Source organism: Phocoena phocoena, chromosome 10, assembly GCF_963924675.1.
Source record: "Phocoena phocoena chromosome 10, mPhoPho1.1, whole genome shotgun sequence".
NCBI lineage: Eukaryota > Metazoa > Chordata > Mammalia > Artiodactyla > Phocoenidae > Phocoena > Phocoena phocoena.
The window spans coordinates 60989120-61003399 of record NC_089228.1 but is presented as its reverse complement, the minus strand read 5'-3'; the positions used below and the strand labels follow the sequence as shown (position 1 = coordinate 61003399).

Sequence of the window (14280 nt, the reverse complement as noted above, 5' to 3'; positions counted from 1 at the left end):
CTAGAGGTAGGAAGTTATGGCACAAATTCCTGATGTTTGGGTCAGGGAGAAATATAGAAAAGAAGAGAAGGGTCCATCTAAGCTGTGTGGTGACCAATTGAGGGAAAGGCAGGGATTGCAGAGGACTCAAGTTTTGGGCTCGGGTGAAGGAAGAGTTGTGAAGGCAGAGGTGACAAACTGAGTTTCAGACCCATTGAGGGGCAGAGGTGTCAGAAGGTCATCCGTGTGAAATTACCATGAAAACACGGCTGGAGACTGAGAACCAGAGACAGTCGGGAATCACCCACATCAATTATAGTTGAAGTCACTGATGTGGACGAAATGACTATGGAAGAGAAAGTGTAGAAAGAACTGGTATCAGTTGAGGTCTGTCCTGATGGGGCTTTTTCTATAAACCTACATCGCTGAAAACGCCTCGTAGAGTAACTATGTGGTTTCCTTTACTCATAGAACTACGTGTTAGATCTGTGGGGAAGAACTACAAGACAGAGCTGCCAAGTGAACTGTGAAAAGCCAAACAGTCAAACTTTTTTTATCTTAGGTATTTGGCACATCCCAATGATCTCTACTGTTCTAGGGTGTGACAGCTTAGGAGTGAATATGATTTGAACTTAATGCATTTTTAAAGGGTATCTAAAATTCAGAACCAGGCAGATCCATCTCCTGACCCTAAACATGGTCCTAAAGAAAACTGCTTGAGGAAATTGGATCCCAAAGATTACAAGTGGGGAATTTTGAAGTTTGTCCATATGCCATTGGAGATCAAAGAAGCCCAACTAAAAGGATTGTGGACGGACTGACATGACAACTGTGGATTGAGCATAACTTCTTTTAGCAAGGGCTACCTTATCTTGAAGGTTCTGGCTTTGGTGAAACAAAGGTGATTGGCAGTGGAAAAAATCAGAACATGTGAAATTCCTTAAAAATTTATTGACTGAAATAAGTTTGCCTATGTTACACATAATTTAATAAAAAGAAAAAAACCTTTACACTTTGTGCAGAAAGTAAAAAAAAAAAAAACCATAAACTGGAATCAGAGCTTTGGAGATATCTTCCCCTTGTGGACTGGAGAAGGAGAGCAGATGACACATGGGAAGTGCTTCCAGTTCAGGGGTTCCCAGGACAGATGCACATCTGGGGTAAGGAGCCTGAGGACTGAGGACCAGTGATGATGAGCCCTCTGCACACCTTCCGGGGAACTGGCTCATCGCAGTGGGAGAGGCTGAACCTGGACGGGAGTGGATTGGAGAGGGACGAGGACGTGGGAAAGAGGCAAGAGCGCTGTCTACAGTCTTTGGAGAAATTTAACTCTAGAATGCATGAGTAGAAATGAAAGTAAAGCCTGAGTAAAGGGCAACACATGGGCTTTTGTCAGGACAGAGGTACAACTTGGGAGATGGAGCCAGCAGTGGGAGAGAAACTGAGAGTTGAAGGGAGGGGAGAAGGTGACCTCTCCAATGCGTTTGTGGTTTAGATACTTGTCCTCATGCTCCCTGGGTACCCCAGACCAGTTCTTTCTGCTCTCAGACTGCCTTTGACTCTGCAGAATTAAAACTGACCCTGACTGGTTGTGATGGCTCCCTGCCCCTGGGCCCCTCCCCACCAGCCCTGACTACTCATGCTGACTAGAAGAAGGATTTTTAGGGAAAGAGAACGAATGCCTTGGAATGTAGCTCTGGCTGTTTGTAAGCGTTTATTACAAACCTCGATAGAAGGTAGTAGATGACCCAACTGGTAGTCACACAGAGACATTCCATTGGAATGTTACCCCCTTGAAAACAAAAAGTTTGGGTAAGAATGGCTCTAGCAATAAATGATTTGAAGTAAACCATACTGATTTTGGACCGGCAACCTTCTTGATCCTAAGTGAAGTTTTTTACTCTCAGAAATCAATGGCATGAAAGGAATTGGGAGGAATCTGAGGAAACATGTTGTATACCTGTTTATTCCCAAATAGTTTTCATGGCAGTCTGAGACCAGGGCCTATGCCAACCACATACATGTTCTTGTATTGAAAGTTCAAGGAGCTACATCATTTGGGAGCACCTACAGCAACTAACATAATCTTGGAGGCAATTTCCCGCCACCAGAATCAGGGGAGCCATCATATAGATGCATCACTATTGTCTTTTTAAATTTTGCATTTATGAAGGAGAAACAATTGTTATTTGCAATAATATCAAATATTTGCAGCAAATATATCCCAGGAAAGGACTTTATTTTACAATAATAAAAACTTGGAAAATAACTTAAAGGCATCATTGTAAGAGAAAATATTTCAAATGACATCATCCCAAATTGTTCTTTTAATGTTTTAGAAATTTTAGAGCCTAATTAGGATTTGTTATCCTATGGGTGGCAAAATCCATGATAATGCTTGGAGGGAGGGGTTGTTCTTTTTTGTGAACATTACAGACTTCTCAAAAAAGTCTGCTGAGTTTGAGACTTTAAAAACATCAGTATAATTGAATTCATCTACTCTATAATGCTTTGCAGACAGTTTTTGTAAAGTAATCATTTATTATCCACAAGCAAATAGAATTCATTTCCAGTTTCCACAATGAGTGTGGGATTAGTCATACAGCAAAATACTAAGTCATTTGGCCAGAAAGTTTACTCAGAGTTGTATGAACTGCCAATGGAAAATTTGAGAGCTGTTCATAAATCAAATTATAGAGCTCTCAGAGTTATAAATCACTGTGCAGTCTTGTTCATTATTATTCAGATAGTGTGAAATATTTCCACCATTTCTAAGAATGGGCAACTTACAAAGCCAGTTTGAAAGCAGAAGTCATTGCCTTCTAGATCCAAGATAAGAGTTGCCATGTTCATTACAAGCATTTCAACATTCTTAAGTGAAAAAATGGAAAAAAGGTAAGAGGTTTATAAGTTACATAGTAAATATGTTATGAGATGAATAAATTCTTGATTAACTGATGTTTATGAATTAAATTCCAGATTGTCTTAATAAAACAACAGCAACATTTAATAGCTAAATTATCTCCATTTCTTACAATAATTTTTTGTAGGACTTTTGCGTTAAATATTTTGTGGTAGTAGCTTTGTATGCTAATGCATCAGCATGCTGATGGCCTGTGAGAATGTCACTAAGAGAACAGAGATAGCAAGTGTATCAAGGAAAATGGGATGAGTAACCGAAAATTAGTAAAAGATGTTTCAAACACACACAGTTCCAGAGAGTATTGAAATTATCCCAGTGTAATGACATCTCATGGATTTAGGAACAGAAAGAAAAATATGTCTTAAAATGTCTTTGTGGTTCCAAAATACTTTATGGAGTAAGACAGGGAAACAAATAGCAAACTCACTGAATTAGAATACAGTAAAGTTTACATGTCAAAGAAGAAAGCCAAAAACCTAAAGCCTGTTCTTGGTCTTATCTCTGCTGTAGGAGCTTTTAGCCTGGAATTCACGAACAGGATTCTAGGGACCTGAAATTATATGTAAAAGTGTGAGTCTCTTTAGAGGGACATGGTCCATAGTTTTCACCAGGTTCTTAAGGAGTTGTTACCAAAAAGAAAAAGAGAATCCTCAAAACCATACAAATCCACACAGATACCAAGGCTTCTGCAGCATCAAATCATTCTCTCATCCATCGGCATCACATCACCTAAGTGCCTCCCCTGAGACTAGGAGAAGGGTCTGGAGCACCATCAGCCTGGGATGAGCTGAGGAAGCACTCAGCTCTAACCTATACAAGTTCAGGGACATTTCCCCAATGCAGGCGAACACCGCCCACCCTACGGCTAAGTGGAGACAGTGTTCTCTGAGTTTCCTTGTCTTCCTGAGACTTTAAACAGATTGGGAGAGGGGCAAGAGAGTTCACTTTGTAACTTTCATTGGAATGTCAGTTTCAGCCCTGAGAAGGGAAGCCAAGTATTAACTATCTAGGGCCACTCCACAACCATCCAGATGTTGGAATGCATAAGCCCATTCTGAGAGAAAAACACTGGTCCTAGAATTCAGTCTTCAGCTGAGTCTGCAAGGATCTCCATAGTCTTAAGGCTAAAAGAGAGGCAAGGACTTAGTATCAGGCTCCCAGAAACTACTCCTGGATATCCTGGTGAATGTAGCAGCCACTCCTCCTACATCCTGCCTAAGCCTCGGCTGTGAGGCTTTTCAACATCCAGCCTTCCCCGGACACCTGGGAGCTGGGGCCCTGGATCCTACCAGGATAACCCTGCCTGTGGTGTGGAAGACCGCCCACCCATCCTAGTGGCTGAGCTCCATCCACCCACTGTCTCTGGCTTCCCACGCTTGCCGTGCCTGTGAACCCCGCCCCCCATATTCCCAGGACACTAGGTCCCCATGTCCTGTCATTGTGATCACATTCCATCACATTACAAGACTGGTTATTTCATCATGGGACTTCCTCACTCCAGTGGGCAAGTCCAGTTTCCAGGGTGTCCTACTCTCTCTGTCTGGTGGTTCTATCTCCTCCAGGTTCCCTGCTGACCCCGTAGGCTGTGAAGGGTTTCGTACAATATTCATGCATTCCACCCAGAGACAGCCTTTGAACCACAATTTCCTGAGCGTCTCAGATCCCTCTGGGTCTATTCTTTGCAGTTTCATTTTGGGGCCACCCGCAGTGAAGGCAGGAACCCACCTTGGGCAGACACTGCAGGGTCACATTTAGTGTCCCCCATGTCCTGGCGGTCTGCCCCAGGTGAGCTGATGGAGTCTGGGTCTAGGTGCCTGGATTAAGGGCCACCAGCACCCCGGGAGTCGGCTGGTATGGTCCCTGTTTACTTCTCCTCACTCACAGGGTACAGGACCATGTCCTGGGTTTCCTCATCAGGGAATGTAATGTTGCTTCAACAGGATACAAAAGAATATTAGAGCAAGAAATTGGTAGTAATAATATTGTATTGAAATAATATTAGTATCTAATATTGGTAGTAGATGAGGGGGCAAAGCAGTTAAGATGATTGATTAAGTAAATTATCTGAAATATGTGACTCAGCAGATTATGTTGACCTAAACTTTCAAGATTATTAAAGTACAAAATTAATAGACACATTGGTAAATGGTATACACTTAATTTCATTAGTATACGATATTAACATGGCAGATATTTCAAAGAGAAATTAGGTTGTCCTTTCATGTTATAACTGATAAGATAAATTAATATTTGAAAGTTGCATCACTCCTGATTTTTATGCATAGGCATTGATTCCTGCATCAAAATTATTACATTTTGTGAATTTTAAAAATTGGTCTGAAACTTATTAATTTTCTAGAATATGGTTCCTTAAAGCAAAAATCTTAATGATCTCATCTTGCACTCAACTTTCAAGATGGATAGAATGTTCTACATTAATCAAAAAAATGTGAAATGGAAGCTGGTTTACATGACTTAACAGTCATCCTAAAATAGAACTTTTCATTGTTCTTACTCTTCTTTAGACATAACACTGCACTTGTGTTTCTGATAAATGGGGAAAGGGCACATAAATATCAAGGATGGGGACAGGTAATAGCATAAGAATAGCCAAGGAGAAAAATACTCACAAAAATTGATATTCCTCAGAAAAGGTTTCGGAGGCCCTAGAACCATAGGAAAACTTATCCAGAGTCCCTCTGAGTTTTGCATATACTTTTTTGTGCAGACTTGCAGGTGGTCCCACACACACACACAGCTACAGGCTTTTTTATTTTTTAATTGAAGTATAGTTGATTTACAATGTTGTGTTAATTTCTGCTATACAGCAAAGTGACTCAGTTATACATATATATATTCTTTTTCATATTCTTTTCCATTATAGTTTATCACAGGATATTGAATATAGTTCCCTGTGCTCTACAGTAGGACCTTGTTGTTTATCCATTCTTATATATACTAGTTTGCATCTGCCAGCCCCAACCTCCGAATCCATCCCTCCCCCAACTCCCCTCCCCCTTGGCAACTGCAAGTCTGTTCTCTATGTGGCTACAGGCTTTTTGTAGACATTTGAGGGGACAGGTGACATTGTGGAGCAGGTGAAGATTATCTTCCAACGCTCTCAGCCTCTGATTTCTGCACTATTATCTCTCTGCTGTAGGTGTCTTGTTCCTGACCACATCGAGATGAAAATGAGCTGGTCTCACTGTCTCATTACAGATGAGACAGAGGCTGAGCCATTTGGCATCTGGCTTTCCTGCCAAGTCAGGAGCAGCAGAGAGACTCTGGTTCACATGATGAAGTTCGTGTCTTTCTCTGTTCAAACTGCTGTAACAAAATACCAGAGAATGGGTAGCTTATAAACAACAGTAATGTATTTCTCACAATTCTGGAGGCTGGCAGTCCTAAATCAGGTGCCAGCATGGTTGGGTTCTGGCGAAGCCCCTTTTCCGTGCTGCAGACTGCTGACTTCTCACTGTGTCCTCACCTGGCAGAAGGGGCCGAGGATCCCTCTGGAGACTGTTTAATAAGGACACTAATCCCATTCATGACAGCTCCCCCCATCATAACCTAATCACCTCCCGAAGGCCCCATCACCTGATACCATCACCTATGAGGGTTAGGATTTCAACATATGGATTTTGGGAGAACCCATTCTGACCATAGCAGCTGGGTGTAGGCAAACCAGGAGGAACAGTGCTGTACCTCAGGGCTCGTCATAATGGAAATGTCACCAGCTGTAGGCTTATAGGGAAGGGAAGGAAGTGGTTATCGCAACCTGACACGAGAGGGTCACATAGACAAGGCAACCCCACAGGAAGGGAGGCAGGAGGATACATCCTCCTAACTCCCTGTTCTCCTTCCCTCTGATCTCCTGCTTGGACATGCTGTTGGCTGAACCCAGCTGGGACGGGGGCAAGGGAGCCCAAGCGTGTCAACCTCCAGGCTTAGAGAGAAGCTTAAAGATTAGGGGGAGAAGGGATCAGAGGGGCAAAGAGAGGGTCTCCAGCCCTGGTGGCTGAGCAGGATGAGAGTCCTGAGAAGCTCTGATGATCCTGTCAAGACTCCAGTCTCTGGGGAAATGGGACTACGAGGCAGAACTTGGCAAGGAGGGCCCTGTAAGAGCTTCATCAAGCAAAGAAAGCAAAAGCTAGTTACTGGAGATGATAGAATTTGCTGAAAAGCTGACTTGATGATTAGTTTCTAACTTCTGGCTCGAGTCCTTCTTATGGGTTAGCAACTGGGATTGGTTGCCAGGGTCCACTGGGGCCCCAGTTTCCTCATCTGTTAAGTGTGAATAATCCTTGGACCTACCCTGGAGCACGACGGTGAGAATTAAATGAGGTAGTACAGGTTAAATGCTTTGAATGGTATAGTAAGTACTCAGTAAATATTAACTATATTTTTATTGTTATTAAATGAAGGAGACAGGATTGGAAAGATCTAAGGATGTCAGGTAGGGCAGGATGGGGAGCTAAATGAATTCCTTTCCTAGATAATGGTTACATGCATGACAGTGCATGACATCACAGCTCATTGGTTAAATTAGCTTTAGTAAAAGTGCATCCACAAACTCTGGCCTGATGAGACTGTTTTTCTTTCCTTTCTCATCATGGGAAGTTGAAAATGATTCAGGTCTAGAGTCCCTCACACGTATTTAGTGTTTCTGAGGTTCACACACAGTCTCCAATCAGTCTAAGCCATGCAATCATAGGTTGGCAGCATTGACGAATCATCCTAAAGTATATTGATCACCTTTTTAGTTGGGGTATTTCTGGAACAACTTGGAAATTGAAAACACGTTAGACGGCATTTGGAAATGGTGCGAGGAAAAAGAGTGAGTTGAAATGCTCCCTAATAGATATTAGTAAAACCCTGTAATTTCTCTCCAGAAGTCAAGAACACTTGGATGAGGAAGCACTTGCTTTGCTCAGCAGAGCGCTGTGCTTGCTGCAGGAGAGGGCGCTCAACCCCTCACAGCCATTCTGATCTTTGGTGGTTTTTTTTTTTTTTTTTTGCAGAGTTTCAATTTTTTAAAAAATTGAAGTGTAGTTGATTCAGAGCCATTCCAATCCTGATTTGCCTTCTTCTAGTGTATATATAATTAAAAAATAATAACATGGACATGTCCCTCCTCCATGCCTTGCCAAAGGCTGAGCTGAAACTAGTAGCCCATTTTACAGAGAACATTAAACCAGCCACTGGATATTTAGAAATATGTTGGCACTTTTTTTCTGGCACTTTGGAACTCATTTAGAGGGGAGTCTTCAGTTCATACTCGGACTGGAGTACTGAAGAGGACCTTCTATGTCTGTATATTCCAAAACCGATATGCATCGAAAACAATCCAAAACTTTTGGCAATTTGAAAGGGTACTTAAGTTTTATTGTACTGCCGTACTTGCCTTTCATGATTTTTATTTAATTCATAACAGAGAATTTTTATTTAAATACAAAAGGAGGTGAGATACTTGAATGATATTTTGATGTTCATTTAGTTTCCTTAAATGTGGTTCCTTGGGTTTCCCCAGGTGTCACAGTGGTTAAGAATCCGCCTGCCAATGCAGGAGACATGGGTTCGAGCCCTGGTCTGGGAAGATCCCACATGCCGCGGAGCAACTAAGCCAGTGCACCAAAACTACTGAAGCCTGCGCGCCTAGAGCCCTTGCTCATCAACAAGAGAAGCCCGCGTACCACAAGGAAGAGTAGCCCCTTCCCTGGTGGCTCAGTGGTTGAGAGTCTGCCTGCCGATGTAGGGGACACGGGTTCGTGCCTTGGTTGGGAAAGATCCCACATGCCGCGGAGCGGCTGGGCCCGTGAGCCATGGCCGCTGAGCCTATGCGTCCAGAGCCTGTGCTCCACATCGGGAGAGACCACAACAGTGATGAGGTCCACACACCAAAACAAACAAACAAAAAAAAGTAGCCCCTGCTCACCACAGCTAGAGAAAGCCCGCGCACAGCAATGAAGACCCAACGCAGCCAAAAATAAAATAAATAAATTTATTTTTAAAAAATATGGTGCCTCGGGCTTCCCTGGTGGTGCAGTGGTTGAGAATCTGCCTGGTAATGCAGGGGACACGGGTTCGAGCCCTGGTCTGGGAAGATCCCACATGCCGTGGAGCAACTAGGCCCGTGAGCCACAACTACTGAGCCTGCGCATCTGGAGCTTGTGCTCCGCAACAAGAGAGGCCGCGATAGTGAGAGGCCCGCACAGCGTGATGAAGAGCAGCCCCTGCTTGCCACAACTAGAGAAAGCCCTCGCACTGAAACGAAGACCCAACACAGCAAAAATAAATAAATAAATTACTAAACTCCTACCCCCAACATCTAAAAAAAAAAAAAGTGCTGAATATTTATTTAAAAAAATATATATGGTGCCTTTTGTTTCTTAGAATTTCAGAGGCGGCTTTTGTATTTTTGAACTCCTGCATTAATTGTAGTATTGACACATTAAAAGTAAACCTAAATGCATTAATAATTTATATTTTTATTAATTTCATTTGCTTTCATTAGTTACAAAGTTCTCTGTTCTCTATGTCTTATTTCTCATACATGTTTTTCATAACTTGGAGGCTGGTTAGAACATTTTTCAAGCTATGGGTTATAACCCATTAGTGAGCTGTGAAATCAACTTAACATGCTGTGATCAGTCAGCACTTATTAAAATGAAATAAAATACAGTAGATAGAATAGAAACTGAAAGAATACATCACATGCAGTAAAAGTGAGTATGTTTTCTGAAATTTTGTTTTAGTTTTGTGTGTGTGGGTGTATGTGTGTATGTGTGTTTTCTGGATCAAAATGTAGAATGTATATTTTGCCATGAGCTGCAAAAGATTGGAAAAAAATTGAAAGTCATTGACATGTTATTCATCCAACCACATATCTTGGGAGAGTCTCATGGCTGTGGTTATATTTAATCTTGCCCCTTACAACTACCTGGGAATTAATCAAATGGTTTCTGTTAGCAAAATAAATAAATAAATAAATAAAATATAAAACAGGGCAGGGACTTCCCTGGTGGCACAGTGGTTAAGAATCCGCCTGCCAATGCAGGGGACACGGGTTCCAGCCCTGGTCCGGGAAGAAACCACATGCTGTGGAGCAACTAAGCCCGTGTGCCTCAACTATTGAGCCTGTGCTCTACAGCACACAAGCCACAACTACTGAGCCTGCGTGCCACAGCTACTGAAGCCCAGGCACCTAGAGCCCGTACTCTGCAACAAGAGAAGCCACCGCAATGAGATCGTCTCAACTAGAGAAAGCCCGCGTGCAGCAGTGAAGACCCAAAACTGCCAAAAATAAATAAATAAATTTATTTAAAAAAATAAATAAAGAGTGGCAGATAACTCCATGGTAAATTTTTTTACCAGCTATAGGAACTAGTAGTGTTTATTATAGAGCCATATTCATAATACCCATTCTGAATTTGCTAATTGGCAGGTATTACAAACTTTGACCCACCTGTCTGTGGATGTAAGAACAGTGACCTGAAATCTACTGAAAAGTAGAGCTTCTAAAAGAGGTCTGATATGTCCATTCTGGTTGGTCTTGAATGAATTGTGTGTTTGTGAAGAAACTTGAGGATTTGCTCTTTAATGAAATCATATCAGCAGGAGAAAATTTTAGTACAGTTAGGATATTACAAAATCTGTATTTTTGCAAACTTTTTTATTGTGGTAAAAACACATAACATCAAATTTACATCTTAACCATTTTAAGTGTATACTTCAAGGGCCTAAAGTACATTCACATTGTTGTGCAACCGTCACCATCACCATCATCCGTCTCCAGACCGCTTTTCATCTTGCAAAACTGAACTCTATACCCATTAATCAGTAACTTCCCAGTCTCCCCTCTCCCACCCTGGGCTTATCAGCAACCCCTGTGAACCAGGACTCTGGCTCTGTTACCATCACTAAATAATACTTATTATTTAGTGATGGTGACCAGTTAAATCTGGCAAAATCCACTTTTATCAAATAATAACAATTTGCTGTAGGATCTAACTGGCTATATATTGTGTCTCTCAAGTACTGCTCTAAATGTTTAGTAACAATGTGCAGTGAAGTAAGGCACTGGGGAGAAAGAAGTTAAAGCGGTTGTACAGAAGCTTGCCAGGAAGAGAAATGAGGATGACAGAAAAGGAAGCATGTGACACATCTGAATTCCTTTTCAATGTGATAACTGAGCCCCTAGGTCAGGGTTCAGCAAGCTGCTGCCCTTCTGCCTGCCTCCTGTTTCTGTACAACCTGTAAGCTAAGAATGTTTTTTATAGTTTTAAATAGTTGAAAAAAACCAATATAAGAATAGCATAATCATGATATGTGAAAACTGTATAAAATTCAAGTTTCAGTGTCCACAGGTAAAGTTTTATTGGAGCACATCCACACTGCTGTGTTTACAGATTGCCTGTATGCTTTCATGGTGCAAGGGCAGAGCTGAGTAGTTGTGACAGAGACCACACGGGGTAGCCCGCTCAGTGCAGCACAAACCACAGTGATGCCATTGTAATAATTTGACATTGTTTTAGTGTCGTGCATATCGTCATACCATTGTATGACACTGCATTTTATTTTTTTACTACCAGTGTATGCCAGTCATGCCAAAGCAAGAAAAGAAAGAGAAAATTTGACTTAGTGCTTTTAAAGCAGAGTGGCATGTGGATTATTTTGTCACCAAACTAGATGGCAAAGCATTGTGTGTATTATACACTGACACTATAGCTGTGCTTAAAAAAAAAAACATATATATGTCACATTACCAAACTCAGCATTCATCCAACTCACAGGACAAGTCACAACAATTAGAAATTTTTAAATGAAATATCACAGCAGAGTTTCTTCACAAAAATGAGTCTGTAACCAAAATAAGTTTCTGGGTGGTTTGTTTGTTAGCCAATTAAGGAAAGCCATTTACCAATAGTGAGTTAATTAAATCGTGTTTTATTGCAGTAGCTTAAGGCATGTGCCTGCCCAGAGAAAAATAAACTTACTTAAGACTATTTGCCTTTCAGCAAAAACAGTTATTCAAAGGAATGAGGACATCAGGAGCAACATAATTAAAACACATGGCAAATGACTGAGTTTTTCTTGGCGCTTGACAAATCAACAGGTGTTACTGATATTGCTCAGTTCTTATTTATTTGAGAAGTAATTGCTGATTAATTTAGAGTGACTCACAAATTAGCCATTATAAATAGCCTGTGAAACAACTGTGGGAGAGAATATTTCCAAAACGGTTGAGAAAACACTAATTCAGTACAACCTGGGTGGAATCTGCTAAGACTTGATACAATTGATGGTGGATAAAAATGTGTGTGGAGCAGGAGAAATGTTTGCTGGAAAATTTTACAAAACTTGAGAAAATGTAAGGTCCTTAAAGCCTACAGTTATTCATTTTATTATTCATCAGAAGGTACTTTGCAGAAAATATTTGAACCTATTATGTATTTTTTAAATAGTTGTATTGAAATATTATTCACATGCAATTCACCCATTTGAAGTACATATTTCAATGGTTTTTCGTTTGTTTGTTTGTTTATTCACAGGGTTTGTGCAACAAACACCACAATCCAATTTTTAAAAAACGTTTTTGTCCCCATTGAAAGAAACCCATTAGCAGGCATTCCTCCCCCAATCCCCCAATCTCTCACTCCTAAGAAACCACTAATCTGTTTTCTGTCTCTATAAGTTTGACAATTCTTGACATTTCACATAAATGGAATCATACAATGTGTGATCTTTGGGGACTGATGTTTTACACTTAGCATAAAATTCCCAGGGCTCATTTATGTAGTGGCATGTATCAGAACTTCATTTCTTCTTATTGCTGAATCACGTTTCACTGTAAGGATGCACCACATTTTATTTATCTATTCATGAGTTGATAGACATTTGTTTTTTTTCCACTTCTTAGCTATTATGGCTAATACTGCTATGAAGGTTTGTGTACAAGTTTTTGTATGGATGTATGCTTTCACTTCTCTTGGGTATATACGTAGGAATGAAATTGATGTGTAATATGATGACATAATATTTAACTTTTAGAGCTGCCAGAATTTTCCAAAATGCCTGCACTATTTTACAATCCCACCAGCAAGATATAAGGGTTCCAATTTCTCCACATCTTTACCAAAACTTTTTGTTTTGTGTCTTTTTTTATTATAGTCATCTTAGTGCATATGAAGGGGCCTCTCATTGCAGTTTTTATGAACATTTATGTAGTGATTAATGATACTAAGCCTCATTTCCTGTGCTTATTTGCTATTTATATATCTTCTTTGAAGTGATGTCTGTTTAAATCCTTTGTCCATTAAAAAAACTGGAGCATTTGTCTTTTTATTATTGTGTTGTAAGAGTTCTTTATATATCTTGTATTCATGTCCCTTGTAAGATCTATTTTCATATATTTCCTTCCATTGTGTAAGTTGTATTTACTTTCTTGATGGTATCATTTGTGAAAATAACATTTTTGTTGTCATATCTATGAAATCATTGCCTAACCCAAGGTCACAAAATTCATAAAATCTCATAATGGGTCAGCATTGGCAAGTGAGAATTTGCCATTAATTCTGATGGTAGGGAACACTTTGAACCCTAATTAAACAAGATTTTTTTTTAAATTCCAGTCTCATTTGTAGGCCTGTCTGACAAAAAGTTATACTCAATTATTAGTAGTATAGTTTCAATTTTATGAATAAAAATTTTGTGAAGATTTATTTTCTTCTTGCTTATAAGTACCTACATAATATCCTTGATTTTGCCCCTTGGCCTGCAAAGCCTAAAATATGTACTATCTGACGCTTCACAGAAAATGTGTGTTGACCTTGCTCTGAGTAAACAGATGAATGATATTTGCTACAAGTGGAGTTTTTGTCTATGGAATGCTCTTAACTGTGTATCCCTGATTTAAAATTGCCTATGGCAAACATACCTAGGATCTATGGATTTATAACTCCCTAGAGAAGGTCATGCAAGCTGTACAACTCTGAGGTATAAAATGGAGAAGTGTCATGACTTAAACACACCCACTGTGTGAGGTGACCCCCAAACCTCAGTTAGAGGCCTCACCTCTTATTTTAGAAGGAAGAACCTACAAAGCCAGGATGTCCTAGACCTCCCCATTCTGCCTGTGCTTTTGATTGCTTGTATCTTTGAAATTATTAATAAAGCTTGATACTAAGTAAGACCTCTGATATTTGTGAGTTAGATATTACAGTCCAGTCCCGTGTGTTAGCTGAAGCACTATTCATGTATTTGAAAACATAAAGTAAGTTTTCCAAAAGTCACAACAAGCAATCTTGGAAAGACTAAATATAATTTTATGCTTGGAGTAGAGAATAATGAATTTCTCTTAAAATAGGTAAAAGAACCAT

General features: G+C 40.3%; 1 non-coding gene across 1 annotated transcript; it reads left to right on the top strand.

The window, feature by feature from the left end:
- Positions 1–360: 360 nt before the first annotated feature.
- LOC136130099 (small nucleolar RNA SNORA18) lies at positions 361–491 on the top strand. The gene has a single exon (XR_010656299.1). It is a non-coding gene; the product is annotated as a small nucleolar RNA SNORA18 (small nucleolar RNA).
- The last annotated feature ends 13789 nt before the right edge of the window (positions 492–14280 follow it).